General features: G+C 34.2%; 1 non-coding gene across 1 annotated transcript; it reads left to right on the top strand.

Moving 5' to 3' along the window:
- Positions 1-1039: 1039 nt before the first annotated feature.
- Positions 1040-1146, top strand: LOC121230942 (small nucleolar RNA R71). The gene has a single exon (XR_005929014.1). It is a non-coding gene; the product is annotated as a small nucleolar RNA R71 (small nucleolar RNA).
- The last annotated feature ends 11572 nt before the right edge of the window (positions 1147-12718 follow it).

The raw sequence follows: 12718 nt of genomic DNA, 5'->3' as shown, positions 1-12718 counted from the left end.
GCGACCTTTCAACTAAATTTCGTTTATTTGCTAGAAGCTCCTTTAAAAATTTGACTGCATTCGGCATCTGCGAAAGTGTTTCAATAAACGGTAGGTTAATATGTAGTTTCTTTAAAAGTTTAAGGAATTTACCAAATTGTTCGTCTAAACGGTCTTTCCTTGTCGCATTGGGGTATGGCACACGAGGTTTAAATTCTGTACTTACTGTTTTTTGTTCGTTTTGGCCTACCTCATTCTTAGCTTCACTTACCACCTGTTCTGGCCTTGGTTTTGCCACTAATCCTTCCTCATCATGAATGGCAATTGCGTTGAGTTGCTCCCTTGGGTTAAATTCAGTGTTGCTTGGCAGGCTACCTCGTGGTCATTCAAAAATCAACTTGGCAAGCTGTCCAAGCTGAGTTTCAAGCCCCTGGATTGATGCTTGTTGATTTTTGAGTACCGTCTCGGTATTCTAAAAACGAGTCTCTGACACCAAGATGAATTTGGTTAGAATCTTCTCAAGGTTCGGTTTTTTCTCCTGCTGGTATGGTGGTTGCTGAAAGCCTAGAGGGGGTGGTGGTTTCTGATTTCCTTGGCCTCCCCATGAAAAATTTGGGTGATTCCTCCAACCTGCATTGTAAGTATTGTTATAAGGATTGTTTTGATATTGAGGATTATTACCCATGTAATTTAACTGCTCGTTCTCCATGTTGTGGCCATAAGATGGGTATTCTGAATTGCTCGATCCACCTCTATTTACTTCGCACTGCATTAATGGGTGAACCTGTGAAAAACTAAAAAAACCATCAATTCTCTTATTCAAGAGTTCTACCTGATTAGAGAGCATGGTGACCGAATTGACGTTATAAACACCGGTTGTTTGAATTGGCTTTGTCCTCATGAATTGCCACGATAGTTATTTAGTAACATCTCCTCTATAAATTCATAGGCATATTCAGTTGTTTTATTATTGGTGGTTCCTCCAGCTGCTGTGTGAACCATTTATCGAGTCGAAGGATTCAGGCCATTATGAAAAGTTTAAACCTGTAGCCAGAGTGGTAACCCATGGTGAGGGCATCTTCGCAAAAGGTCCTTATATCTCTCTCATGCATCGTAGAGTGTTTCTAAATCCATCTGCACAAAAGAAGAGATATCATTACGTAATTTGGCTGTTTTAGTTGGTGGAAAATATTTTAATAAAAACTTTTCGATCATTCGTTCCCAAGTAGTGATTGACCCTCGTGGTAACGAGTTCAACCATTGTTTAGCCTTATTCCTTAACATAAAGGAAAACAACCGAAGGCGAATGGCGTCATCAGAAACGCCATTAATTTTAAAGGTATCGCAAAATTCTAGGAAATTTGCCAAGTGAGTGTTAGGATCCTCGTCCTACAAACCATCAAACTGAACAAATTGTTGTATCATTTGAATTGTGTTAGGTTTCAGTTCAAAATTATTTGTAGCAATAGCAGGTTTAACTGTACTTGACTCAGTTCCTGTTAAATTAGGTTTATCATAATCGTACATAGTGTGTGGAGCAGGATTCTGATTTTCTGGATCAGCAGCAATCGCAAGAGGTAACAGATTTTCTTGGTTTTCAGCCATCTCCTCGGTTGTGGTTGAAGTATCGTCCTCTTGCTCGTCCTCTGTGTATCTTAGGCTTCGCCTTATTTTTCATTGGTTTCTACGAACTGTGCGATCGATCTCACTATCAAAAAGTAATGGTCCTGACGGGTTTCTTCTAGTCAAAAACTATAAGAACCTGCCAGAAAAAAGGGAAAAAGAAGAATTAGTAATAAAAATTAGAATAAAATTGAAATTGCAGTAAAAGTAAAGGGCTAAATTAATAAAAATCGAGTGTTCCTAATATCTTAGTTCCCTGGCAACGGCGCCAAAAACTTGATATGTGATATTCGTGATAGGTTTTAAATATTTATAATGAATCGTTCTTGAAACTAACTATTATCACGATAAAGGCAAGTGTACCTATCGAACAATAGTATAGCTTTAGCAAGACCGAATTATCGAACCCAAAGGAACTAAAAGTACTAGTATTAACTTTCTTTTTATTATCTAGCCTATAAAATAAAAGGGTTTTGTTTATCTAACTAATTAACTAAACTAAGAAATCACAGAAAATATAATTGGGGAATTACTTTTGGAAAAATGATTGAATTAAGACAATACCTAAGGAAAAATTCACCTAGACTTCACTTGTTATTTGATTCTGAATCAGATGATTTATTCATTTGACTTGATCCGTAGAAATTCCTAAGTTATATTATTATCCCGCTCAAGACTAACAATGTCTAACCTTAGGTTGAATAATTGAAATCTCTTTCTAATTAACTCCCTAGGGTTACATTGAGTCGATCTATGGATCCCCTTATTAGGTTTCACCCTAATCCGGAAAAATCTTGTCACCCTATCTCTAGGCGTGCAATCAACTCCGTTTAATTATGACAAATGTACTCTTAGATAGGGTCTATTCCTCCTCCAAATAAGAGCTTAACTTGAATCAATATCCTAGAATATCAAGACAAGAATTAAGAACACATAATTAAGAACAAGTCAAATATTTATCATACAATTTAGATAATAATAATAGGATCCGTCTTAGGTTTCATCCTGTAATAGCCCAAAATTGGGTCTAGTTGGAACAGAGGTTTTGGGACCACAAAATCCGAGATATAAATAATTATTTTATGATTATTTTGAGGTCTATGATATGATTGCTTGATTATGTGAAAAATTCGTGAAGAAATTCTATGCATAAAGTGCTTAATTTGAAGTTAGGGACTAAATTGAATAAGTTGCAAAACTTGCATTCTAGAAGTTTCTAGTATGAAATTGCTTTGAAATATTAATTAGGAGGTCTTAAATATAAATTTGACCAATTTCTGAGTTATGGGAAAAAAATGGACATGGATGGAATTTTTGGAAAGTTTAGTAGTAAGGGCATTTTGGTTATTTAGGGGTAAAATGAATTAAAATACAAAATTAAAAGCCAATTTTGCTCATCTTCTTCAGCATGGACGTGTATACCAAGGGAGACTCCATGGCTAGGGTTTTCAAGCTTTCCAAGCTCAATAGTAAGTATGTTCTAACCCCGTTTTTCAAGTTCTTTACGTTTTTGGAGTCCCGGTAACTTGATTTAGCTTATGCTAGCAATAATTCAACCTAAGGTTCATATTTGAAAAAATACCCATAGGTGAAATTTGTTTATTCTGGTGTTTTATGATACAATATGAGGTTTTAAATTATGTTATACAACTTGTGCTACTCGGTTTTAAGTGAAAACAAGCAAAAGGGCTTAATCGGTAAAAATACCTAATAGTCATAAGTATATGTTAGAGTGAGAATTTGATGTTGCCATAGAAGGGAAAAATGATCAGCATGTCATAAAACATAAGAATAAGGGATGAAGTTTAATTCCCGAGCCTAGGGGCAAAAGTGTAAATATGCAAAAGTTTAGGGGCAAAATTGTAATTTTTCCAAAGTTTGAGTTAAGGACTGTTTTGAATAGTACATTAATTAAATAAGTAAAATATGATGTTTTAGATCCTGGAAAATGAGATTTGAACCTAAAATGAAAGAAAAATCGAAAATTGGGAAAGTTGGTAAAATGGCCGTTTCAGTATCGAGGTAAGTTCATATGTATAATAAGCATTAATTTATGCATTTTTCAATGTAAAATTGATATATTTACTATGATTTCCAAGGTGTTGAAAGTATGTAAGTTGGTATGATAATAATAAAGCAATAATGCTGTAATTTATATTTGAAAGTTAAATTTAGTGAATTAATTGAATTATGTTAAATTAAATGTTTACAGTGCCCAGTTTATGAATTGATTTAAAAATATTTCTATGGTACATAAACTGCATTGAATTATCATACATAAATGTGATTTCTATGATTACGGATATTATGAGAAATTATAAGTTCATAGGATTTTTAATAAGGTAATGTGTAATTTAATGTTATTGCCTTGATATTAAATGAGATGTAAGTTTATATGTAAGTAATACATCACTATTACTTGTATTGTGATATTTTATAATAATATTGGAAATATGTTTGTGGATAATTACTTGATTGGTGAAATTGTTGGAAAAGAGATAGAAATCCCGGTTGAACCTTCGGAAAGATTGGATGATACAGATGGTATGTAGCTAGGTCACATGTATGGTGCTGAGTGCACATCATGTGTACAAGAGAGCTACGAGACATTATGATGTAGCTAGGTCGCATGGGTGATACTATGTGTACACCATGTAGACAAGAGAGCTACGGGATATATGTAGCTAGGTCGCATGCGTGGTTCCAAGTGAAGGACACCATGTAGACAAGAGAGCTACGAGATAAACTGGCTAGGTCACATGGGTGGTACTAAGTGTTCACCATGTGTACAAGAGAGCCGAACTATATGATTGGTGGAGCTATGTGCTGAAACCACCAAGTATTGAGGATTGATCCGAAGTGTTCAACGGGAGACTCTCTATGTATTGCTTTGTGAGTTTTGTGATGAATAAGTGCAGGAACTTGGTTATGTGAATGATGTGTTCATAAAGTGACCAGGATGTGGTAAGGTTATAAACAAGTAAGTTATACATGAGAATGATTTTATGGTGACCTTGTGACCATGGGCCTATACTTGTGATGTATGAAATGCGGTGAAAATGATTTGTGATATGTATGTTAAAATGAGGTGAATACAAAAAAAGTGTGAAAGAGTGAATTAGCAATAAAACTGTTTTGGACAGTAATAGTGATGTGACTTTGAAAAATCACTAAAAATATTAGAAATTGAATCAGAGACTGAATGAGATATAAAATTAAAGCTTAATGAGCCTATTTCATATAAAAGAAACAGAGAAAGCAAAGAAGTCCTATATTTTGAGATATTTATGTTTTCGCGAGACTGGTTCAGAATGATTACGTGATCCCCTGTTCCAACTTTGGAAAATCACAAAAATTTGGAGAAAAATAATTAGAGGCTCAAACTTATATTTTTAAAATCCCTAATGAGTCTATTTGCAATATAAATCAACAAGAACATTATCCGAGTTCTGTATTGTGATATAATTAATTTTTAGTGAAGAGAGGTCAGAACTGTCAGAAAGTGAAAGAAGGGAAATTTTAATGAATAAACTGTACTAATTGGCTAAACCAAAAATTATGAAAATTTTATGATGGAAAGATATATGAGTCTAGTTTCAGTAGAAATTTACGGATCTTAATTTGGAGCTCTGTACCTCGAACTATAAATAATTAAGTGACTATGGCTCGTGTAGACAATTTGATGTGAGAATTTATTAGTAAATTGTGAAATCGTACTTACAAGAATGCTATATACATGAAGGATGTGGAATGGAGAGTAGGAGGAGGAAATATTTGTGGAATACATGGAAACTATGGTATATGAAATGTTGATATAATGAAATAAATGATATGTGTTTATTAGAAAACAGAAAGAGAATGTTATGTATCATGACATGTATATATATGACTAGTCTCAATGTAATGCTTGTTGGGTATGGAATTGAATTGAAATGTTTCAGGCAAACATGTTATTCTGCGTATCTGAATTGTGGTATTTTATAAAGATATGATCTAGCTTTAAATATGAATGCTTGATGATTAGGCTGAAGATATTTGATAAGATGATAATCTTGGTATAAATGTATAAGTGGTACTATAATAAACAAGGTAAAATGAGTATGAGAGACACATGTATGATGGCATACAAATGCTATGTTTGTGGTTTAATTGAGGATGTTTAATCATTAAATGAATTGTGACACCCCTAAAGTGACCCTAGTCGGAAAGCGGTTTCGGGACCGCTAAACCGAGTCACCAAATTATTTGAATATGATATTTATTGTCTAAAATATGTGAATATGAATGTGTGAAAGTTTTAAGCTTCGATTTAGTCGACTGCATGTGAATTCAGCTAATAGGACTTATGTGTGACACTTTTGAAATGTGATAGGTTAATCTATAGGATCTATTAGTGCATGTAATAAAAGGGTGGACTTGCATGTCAATTTCCCCCTTAATTTAGTAGTGGCCGGCCATGACAAGGAAGGAGGACAAAATGTTATGGGCAAAACATGTCATAAACATGTTATGTTAGTTATTTATGTTAGGAAAAATAAAATAAGGAGTATGGGATACAAAATATATGCCTTTTATATTAATAAATTAAATGTTAAATGAATAAATAATATGAAATATGAACTTATATTAAAAGAAATGGGTGATAAAAACAAAGTTGGTTCATCTTTTTCTTCCTCCATTGCCGTACCTAAAGAAAGAAAAGAAGAAATTGAAGTTAAGGCATTTGGTCACCTTTAAGTGGATTAAGGTATGTTAATGCTCTATCATTGAAAATCTTTGTATATTTGGAGTGGCCATCAAGTATAGAAGCTAGCTCATGGCAAATGTTTTTGTAAAGTTATGAAGATGACATTCGGTCATGGATGTTTGTATTTCTTTGATGTCGTTTTTGATGCTTTAGGGTATTGAGGGTTGATTATAGATGAGTTGAGCTTGGTAAAATTAAATGTTTGTGGCTAAATTGCTTAATGACAATCGGCTATGTTGAAATGCTAAATTAGTGCTAAATTGTAAGTATTTAAATGAGTGTTAGCCGAAATTGAGCCTATGATATTAATTAGAATTTGTGAAATTTATGCATTTTGTGGTCCAAGTGTGATAAGAACCATACGGTTATGGCATGTAAGCATGAAGATTTGTGGATGATTTAGAATTGGCCTAAGTGTTTTAGTCATTAATATATATGTATATTGCCGAATGTATGCTTAAGGAATTGGTTAAGTACATTGTTGCTAAATGCTTGTTGTTTTTGTATAATTGTTGCCTAGCTACTAAATGAATTTAGGGTATTATGGATAAGTTTAAGAGTGGCATAATTGAAATGAAGTTTGCTTGGGCCAAATGTGAATCTAAGTTTTGAATTACAATTGATGCTTGTTAGTTAGTTGATGATGTCCTTTGATAGCCCTTTTGATATTCGGCCATTGTTAAGGAATTTTGAATTGGTTATAAATTTCTATGTTTTAATTAGCAAATTGAATTATTGAAGGTTGAGCTAATTATATATGTATACGTTTTATATGTACATTAATTTCTTAGTCTATGTTATTCGGCTATAATCGTCATGGTAGAATTTTTTTTAATTTGTAAATTTGTTAATCATTAGCTCAAGAGCATCAAGGACAAAAGTCGGAAAAAGGGACGACAAAACTAAGCGAATAGCCGTAGAATTATAGTCGTCGACAACTTTTAAGGTAAGTTTCTAGCATATAAGTTTAGTTATAATGAAGAATGATATGGAAAACGGCATATATGATATTATGTTTTAAATATGTGAATGAGAACTTTACAGAGTAAATTGTATAAATCTGCAAGGGACAGCAGCAGTAGCGTGTTTTGGAAAAATTACCATAAATTGTGGGAGTTGAGTTAAAGGCTGAATAAAATATGTACTCAAAGCTTATTTAGTCTAGTTTCTTATAAAAGAGACCGTGGAAGCAAAGAAATCTCCTATAAAGAGATATTTAAAGTTGTGTGGGACAGTGTCAGAATGACTCTGAAATCCCCTATTCTGTTTTTGGAAAATCATTATAAATTGTAAAAAAATGGTTATAAGATAAAATTTTTATGCTTAGACTCCTTAATAAGTCTAGTTTCAAATGAAATCAAATACAGCACATTTTGAATTCTGTAAAATGAGAAATTTGATTCGTAGTGAAGAGTGGTCAGATTAGTCAAACAGTGAAACAGGGGAAACTTTAAGAAAAATCTGGTATTGATTGGCCAAACCTAAAATTCTGGAAATTTTAAGGATGGAATATATACGAGTCTATATTCAGGAAAAATTAACGGAAAGTGATTTGGAGTTTTGTAGCTCCAGTTATAAATAATTTAGTGACTATTGCTCAGGAAAAACAGCTTGTGCTGAATTTGAGATTGTGTTGTAAACCTTGATAAACTTGTTTTAGTTGCTCATAAGCTATTGATTAAACCCATACTTGAATTCTAAATCGTGATATTGTAAGCTTATGAGTATTCGAATATGAAATGATAGTATGGCGTAAAATTGAATTATTCATTGGAAAGTGATGGATGTAGATTCGGCCAAGACCAAGTCTGTACATGATAGTATATGTGGTATGTGAAGTATATTTGAATGAATGTGAAAGCGTATATATATGTGATAAGGCCTAATGCCCGATGTGATGAATGTGAAAGTGTATACATGTGATAAGGCCGAATGGCCAATGTGATGAATGTGAAAGCGTATATATATATGTGATAAGGCCGAATGGCCAATGTGATGAATGTGAAAGTGTATATATATGTGATAAGGCCTAATGGTCGATGTGATGAATGTGAAAGTGTATACATGTGATAAGGCCGAATGGCCAATGTGATGAATGTGAAAGTGTATATATGTGATAAGGGCTAGTAGCCGATGTGATGAATGTGAAAGTGTATATATGTGATCAGGCCTAATAGCCGATGTGATGAATGTGAAAGTGTATATATGTGATAAGGCCTAATGGCCAATGTGATGAATGTGAAAGTGTATATATGTGATAAGGCCTAATGGCCGATGTGATGAATGTGAAAGTGTATATATGTGATAAGGCCCAATGGCCGATGTGATGAATGTGAAAGTGTATATATGTGATAAGGCCTAATGGCCGATGTGATGAATGTGAAAGTGTATATATGTGATAAGGCCTAATGGCCGATGTGATGAATGTGAAAGTGTATATATGTGGTAAGGCCTAATGGCCGATGTGATGAATGTGAAAGTGTATATATGTGATAGGGCCGAGTGGCCAACGTGATGGATGTGAAAGTGTATAAATGTGATAAGTCCCGAAGGGCATTTGTGTCAGTACTATATCCGCGTTAAAACCCCGCAGGCTTTATGCGAGAATATTATCACTGATTAATGTCCGTAAGCTTCGTGCTCGTACTATATCCGGGCTCTAAAGACCCGATGACTACGTGTGGAGATTTTGCCCGGGTAAGACCCGATGACTACGTGTGGAGATTTTGTCAGGGTAAGACCCGATAACTTCGTGTGGAGATTTCATCCGAGCTAAAGGTCTCGCCGATAATCCGAGTAGAGGTTAACGCTATAAGACTTCGTAATAAGAATTGCTTAAATATATTCAATGCGAAAGGTTAAACATGTATGTACTCCAAGTTTATGTGTGAGCTTGATTTGCACTAAATCATAAGGTAGTTATGTGATGCATACGAGAGCAATCTATGAGACTATTCCTATGATTATGTGACATCGGATCAGTGTGAGAGGTTATGTGAAATCATACGATATATCTATGTCACATGAGCTGACTTTTATGTGAAAGTTTATCTGCCTATTGTATATGATGAGATGTGCATATTCGGAAAAGGGATGGTATGCCCGAAGGAAGAGTGAAATAAAATATACGACCAACTATGTTATAATTAGATTGTTATCTGTTGACACTGCTTAAAACTTACTAAGCATTGTAATGCTTACTCCGTTTACTCTGTTTCCTCTGTTTTATAGATCTCATTTGGAAGCTATAGGCTCGGGGATCATCAACAACTAGTCACACTATCACTATCCATTGTTTGGTACTGCTACGTTTTGGATTATCTTATGGCATGTATAGAATAGACTAGTGGCGGAAGAATATTTTTGGTTAATGTATATAAGCCATGCGAAAATGGCATCTTTTGAATGTTTACTTAGTGAAGTTTAAATTTTACCTCTGGTTGTGCTTAGTACTTATTTAAACGAACGATCTTTATTTCAAGAAAAAGTTCAAAATTTTACTGTTCTGAAATGAGTTACAAGTCCGGTAATGCCCCTTACCTATTCTGGCGACGGTTACGGGATAGGGGTGTTACATTTTATTGGTATCAGAGCTACTGTTTAGTCGATTCTAGGACTAACGTAGCGCGCGTGAGTCTATTTATACATGCCATAAAGTGATAAAATGATAGTGTGATGATTTTTTGGCTATTAAAATGTGTTTGCTGTATTGTAATGAATCTTGATCCCGATCGAGCTGTAGCGAGCTTCTGACTATGAGAATTTGCGATATAACTTCACTTAGATATGCCTAAATTATTAAGTTGATCAGGTACGTATCATGTACTCGTATTTGAATTTCGATGTGGATTGAATTATAAGGGTATAAGTGATGCAATTTTGAAAGAGTGTTATGACTATAAATGTGATTTTTGTATGTGGCTATGGAACTGGAAGTTGAATGGTCGATAAGCATGTTGTGTTTGTATTCAAGTAATGTAAATGATATGCTAATGTGTATTGCTATATGTGTATATGTACATGAGAATTGAGAGTGATATATCCGGGCTAAGTCCCGAAGAGCATTCATGCTAGTGATATATCCGAGCTAAGTCCCGAAGAGCATTCGTGCTAGTGATATATCCGGACTAAGTTCCGAAGAGCATTCATGCTAGTGATGTATCCGGGCTAAGTTCCGAAGAGCATTCGTGCTAGTGATATATCCGGGCTAAGTCCAGAAGAGCATTCGTGCTAGTGATGTATCCGGGCTAAGTCCCGAAGAGCATTCATGCTAGTGATGTATCCGGGCTAAGTTCCGAAGAGCATTCGTGCTAGTGATATATCCGGGCTAGGTCCCGAAGAGCAATCATGCTGGTGACGTGTATTCGGCCTTCGTGCCTAGTAGGCTTCGTGCCGGTAATTTGAGCAAAGTTTAAGTGTTCATTAGTATACGAATTCAAATTTAAATGAGATGATATGTTTACAAGTGTACATACATGATGTTTATAGACTTGGTTAAGTCATTTCAATGTGTAATAACGAATTAATAAGAGCACTATGTGTGTGAATGATTAGAGGCACTGTGTGTGTGCGAATTCCTTTAACCGAGCACTATGAGTGCGAGATCGGTCAGTGGGCACTAAGTGTGTGAAGTGGAATTCATGTAAGACCTCGTCTGGGACGAAGGCATTGATTTGAGATAGTGTGTAAGACCATGTCTGGGACATGGCATCGGCTCGATATTTGAAAATATGTAAGACCATATCTAGGATATGGCATTGTAAGAGCTATATGTGCTTAATGAGTATCCGTAATGATTTCGAATGATTCAACAGGTATATTTAAGATGATGAATTAAGTAAGATCAGAATAAGTGATACAGGTATGTACGGAAGGTATGAGAAAATCAGATGAAAGTAAAAAGATGGTGGATATGTTGTTAAGAAATGAATTTATGTTGTAAATGTGTTATGAATTTAGTCTATGGAATGCTTGGTATATGAAGTCATATGTGCTATTGCTAAATGACCCCTATTTTTTTTGTTAATCATATTCAAGAAATTATTTCGATTAAGTTTGACGTTTGAAAGTCTGTAAGAATTTGTGATGAATGTTGATAATTTTGGATATATGGGTTATGTGCTAAAATAAATCCCATGCCGGTATACAATATGAGGCTTGATGCCAAATCGATTGTACACGGGTATCGTTAACGGTGATTGAATGTGCTAAATGAACTCAATGTTCAGGTATGTGGAAGTTGATTTCCTATTGGAAATAGGTTAAGTTGAATAGTGAGATATGATGGAGTTATAAAGGATATTTATTGGGATGTTTGAGTATATGTGTACTTTCGGTCAGATTACAACTTATACATGAATGAAAATGTGGGTTACAAATATGTGGGTTGATGATGTGAATTATACATGTTAATGTGTGCTTAATATGTGTTTGAAATGCATTTGTGAATTAAATTAAGTGATTATTGCTTATGAAATCACGAAAATGAGATATATGTGCATACTTGTAGAAATGTTTATGTATTTGTTTTAAGATAAGAAGATGATTTTATGGATCGATGCGAAATCAGTAATGAATTACAATTGCTATCGATGAGCTAATGTTTATATGGATATAATTCAATAAGAGGACGTTATCCTAAACTATGCATCGGTAGAAATTTTCGGGGACGAAAATCCCTAAAGGGGGAAAGAGTTGTGACACCCCTAAAGTGACCCTACTCGAAAAGCGGTTTCGGGACCGCTAAACCGAGTCACCAAATTATTTGAATATGATATTTATTGTCTAAAATATGTGAATATGAATGTGTGAAAGTTTTAAGCTTCGATTTAGTCGACTGCATGTGAATTCAGCTAATAGGACTTATGTGTGACACTTTTGAAATGTGATAGGTTAATCTATAGGATCTATTAGTGCATGTAATAAAAGGGTGGACTTGCATGTCAATTTCCCCCTTAATTTAGTAGTGGCCGGCCATGACAAGGAAGGAGGACAAAATGTTATGGGCAAAACATGTCATAAACATGTTATGTTAGTGATTTATGTTAGGAAAAATAAAATAAGGAGTATGGGATACAAAATATATGCCTTTTATATTAATAAATTAAATGTTAAATGAATAAATAATATGAAATATGAACTTATATTAAAAGAAATGGGTGATAAAAACAAAGTTGGTTCATCTTTTTCTTCCTCCATTGCCGTACCTAAAGAAAGAAAAGAAGAAATTGAAGTTAAGGCATTTGGTCACCTTTAAGTGGATTAAGGTATGTTAATGCCCTATCATTGAAAATCTTTGTATATTTGGATTGGCCATCAAGTATAGAAGCTAGCTCATGGCAAATGTTTTTGTAAAGTTATGAAGATGAC

The sequence above is a fragment of the Gossypium hirsutum genome, chromosome A06 (assembly GCF_007990345.1).
Source record: "Gossypium hirsutum isolate 1008001.06 chromosome A06, Gossypium_hirsutum_v2.1, whole genome shotgun sequence".
NCBI lineage: Eukaryota > Viridiplantae > Streptophyta > Magnoliopsida > Malvales > Malvaceae > Gossypium > Gossypium hirsutum.
This window is presented reverse-complemented; position numbering and strand designations above follow the sequence as displayed.